Here is a 4,141-nt window from a genome sequence, read left to right as displayed (position 1 = left end):
TTTGATAAAACCCTAAAACCTATCATGCATGATCTTGTAGAAACGTTAGAACGCTTACCTCAATCGATCTGGGGCCTGTATCAATTGATGTGTTCGTCTGATCACTGTAGGTAGGAAGAATACCTTGCCCTCTACACGTATCCACACGGCGGAAAGGATTCCAACGGTTGGAACTTGTCTGCTAGGACTGAAGAACACGTTCTCCTTTGCGCAAGGGTTTCAGGGATCTAACTCTTAGGTTTTCCACTCTCAAAACCTGTCAATTGGGTCTGAAAATCGTGCCAAGAGGCTTAGGAGGCGTTCCCAAAAGTTAATCCCACTTAAAACCCTAATTAGAGCGAGTTTAGAAAATCCCGACATCTGGACCGATCAGTCCAGGCGTGGACCGATCGGTCTAGAGCTTATTTTATGTCTGGACCGATCGGTCTGGACCAATTTTCGCACCGAGTGACTGTCACACGTATAAGGCATGGACAAGCCACCTTATCTGATTCGACTGCTTTCTCGTTCACTGAGTTCGACTGTCTGAAATAGACGACGTTCGTCTATAGTCGACCACATTTCTACAGTCTCACTCACACGAGGGGTCCAGCGATATCTCTCTCTTTTGCGAGAGGTACAAATCCCGTCTGGACTATCTACAACCCAGCACATGATTCGTTTCGTACATGATATACGCCTTTATAGTCCTCCTGTTACGCAGGACGTTTGACGTATTCAAAGCACGCAACTCTTCATGTTGGATTCCGTAGATATCTCAGGTCTTAGGATCCAATCATGGAACCGCCATATGAGATTCAAGTCATGACGCTAGTCCATGTGACAATCTCATGCGGGTCATTCCAGTATTCCGTTTTCCAACGAATACCTATGACTGTGATCGTATCCAATACCTATAATCATCTATATGATCATCAATCACACATCATACTAGTCTTGTTATATCATTATTCCCACAATGATACATGACTAGGGAGTTTCACTACAAAAAAAATGCGAAATTCCAACGGATTTCCAACGGCATACCGTTGGAATAATTCCAACGTATTTCTAACGGCTTTCCAACGGACGTCTAACGGATTCGTCCGTTAGAAATCCGTTGGAAATTTCCAACGGCATATCAACGGATATTTGATTTGGAAAATTTCCACGTATATTCCAACGGATTTCTGACGGGATATTCAAAACCCTCCTCGTCCTCCCGCCAGTGTCTCTTAATGAATTGCTTTAATAAAACCGCAGCTAGGTAACCACAAGTTAAGTCCTTCTTCCACGATACCAAAAAAAAGCATACAACTTCGTTATATTAAAAACGAGGGGGGTTGTAGTGAGAAGAAGGAAGATCTTTTTTGCGAAAAGGATATCTGTCGCATTCCCAAAGAGAGCCCTTTGTTGGCTGCAACATTGCATAATGCGGCGCCAAATCCTACAAGAAAAAGGGAAATCAATTCAGAACCTTAGCCTTCGTTTATTATCTTCTACACCCAAGACCCAGAAATAAAGACAAACAAGAACAATGGTTTGTTCCTCGTTTTCAGTAAGAAGTCGGGCAAACCCATCGAATGTTCAACTCTCACTCCAAGACAAGCATTCATTCATATAGATTATCAGAAGGGTTCACTGTCCGTAAGACACAAAATAAGTACGAAATTCAGAATCAAAATCAGACAAAGGAATGTCTTTGACAAGAACCCAATAAACGATGTCGCAGACCTGGTTGACGAGAGGCTTGATTGAGTGAGGCCTCAGCATAAGAACGAATGTCCTGGATGGGATCGAGAGTTGCAGACAAGCAATCTAGAAGCCATCGCTGATCTTGGTCGACCACCATAGCCGTACTTTTACCAAAACAAACAAAGAAAGAGAGAACAAGCCCTAATTCCAAGATCGGATGAAGGGTTCTGGAGTAGTGAGATTCTCTTGCTTTCCGAATTTTCCCGCTCTCCTAAAGAACGTTCGAGCGAGACTGAACGTAGACAGCAACCCCAGCCTTTGATTTGGGGCCTCTTATAAAGGGGAAAATGGAAAGAGGCGACAGTGACAAAAATGTAATTAACCTCAACAAGACGCCGTTAAATTATGTCTAAATCAGACCGAACCGAGTTTTACCGTTGGTTTTTAATTGGTTTTGATTTATTTTGGTCCTCCGTTGAATTATCCTCCAGAAAATTGTAATCTCCATAAACAAAACTTTAAATATATGTTTCATAATAAATATAATGGCATTTTTATAACCCTTAAAATAGTAAAATTGTTTTTTTTCTAATGATTATTAAAGTTGGAATTAGCGACCGGTATGAACTAAACCGGAACAGGGTTGAAACGATCACCAAGAGTGGCAAAAACGAAATTAATTCAAAATACATGAACTTTTTTTGTAACATTTGATCTCTACACAAACACAAAACGAGAGCTGAGCTAAGGAGATAAATCTGTGACAAAAGTCGCGCTTTTTGCTTGGTTGGTGACTTCGTCTTCTCCATGCGTATCCTCAAAAACCAACATTACCAAACTAAGAGGTTCCCCGATGAAGGGGTGTGCTTCTGGTTTCGCCGTTAATGGACAATAAGGTTCGGCATCTGCTTTCTTCTGCCTCCTGTTCTATCAAGTTTCAAACTTTCCGTTGTGGTTTCCATCATTAGAGGCGAATCCATGGCCAACGTAGAAGAAGATGACCAGTTATGGAACAGGTCGAACACCCATTGTCCGAACCAGAAAAAAGATGTGAAGTAGGGTCAGACCTATCTGTAAACTCTTAGGCTTTTTTCTTTATACTTTATAAGTATATGAATATGAGAGGAGAGGAAGAGAAATACTCAAAATACTCCTTTATATTTCTTTTCTTTTTCTTGTGTTTTGTTGTTGTTATGAAAACAACTCAAACTTACACATATTTATGCTACTCTTAGGAGGATTCTAGAAACTCTTAATAATATCATAAAATTAACTTAGTGTAGAATTCTAGGAATTTCTTTGAACACAAAATATCATGTGTGGACTTTGAACACAAGTCCCTAGAATAACCACATGGTAGAACAAGTTTATGTTCCAACAGTAGTCCCCCTTAAACTTGTTCCTTCTCAAACGGTGACTCTGAGTTGCTTCCAAAATGCTTGTAACTTATCCTTCACTTTGATCCACTTCCTGTTATCTTCTTCAAATCCAGTAGATAGACAGAAATTAGTAAACTCATCGTCAAACATAGATTCTATCGGTTGAGTTGTATCATAAATCTCCTGAATACACGTGATGGTCATGCACCTGTCACTACAAGAAAATCTTAATATAGCGACAGAATTTGCGACGGAACTTTTCCGTCGCAAAGAAATTACGACAGAATTCGACGAATTTGCGACGGAATGCGAAAATTTTTATTCTGTCGCAATTAGTCGCAAAATCCGTCGCAAATTTGCGACGGAATACGACGGAAACGTTGTCGTTGCAGAACCAAACATTATTTGCGACAGAAATTTTAAAATTGCGGATTTGCGACAGATTTGCGACAGAAATTTCTGTCGCAAATATTAATTTTATTTATTTTTAAATTAAAGTTATTTATTTTTGGAATTTGCGACAGATTTGCGACAGAAATTTCTGTCGCAAATCATAATTTCATTTTTTTGTTATTTTCGATGAAAATTTTCAAATTTTCGCGGTTTATTTTTTGTTTTTCGACGGATTTGCGACAGAAATTTCTGTCGCAAATCTAAATTTTATTTTTTTCCGCTATTTTCGATGAAAAATTTTAAATTTTCGCGGTTTATTTTTCGTTTTGCGACGGGTTGCGACTGCAATATCCGTCGCAACACTTAATAAAAGCTGCGACTTCGTCTTTCTCCTCCAGACTTCGAATTTTTTTAAAAAAAAATCTCAATCTTCTCCAATCTTCTCCAACAAATTGTTTTTCTTCAAAATTCGCCAAGGTATGTGTATATATATCGTGTATATGGATTTGTATATGTATGTGTTGTGTATATATATATATATGAATGTGAATGTGTATGTGTTTATGTATGTATGTGTATGTGTGTGTGTTTATGTATGTGTGTTGTGTATGTATGTGAATGTGAATATGAATGTGTATGCATATATATAAATGTTTATGTGTGTTTATGTGATGTGTATGTGAATATATATATAT

The sequence above is a fragment of the Tarenaya hassleriana genome, unplaced genomic scaffold, assembly GCF_000463585.1.
Source record: "Tarenaya hassleriana unplaced genomic scaffold, ASM46358v1 Cleome250, whole genome shotgun sequence".
NCBI classification, from domain to species: Eukaryota; Viridiplantae; Streptophyta; class Magnoliopsida; order Brassicales; family Cleomaceae; genus Tarenaya; species Tarenaya hassleriana.
The sequence above is the reverse complement of the archived record's forward strand: the minus strand, read 5'-3'. Positions refer to the sequence as shown.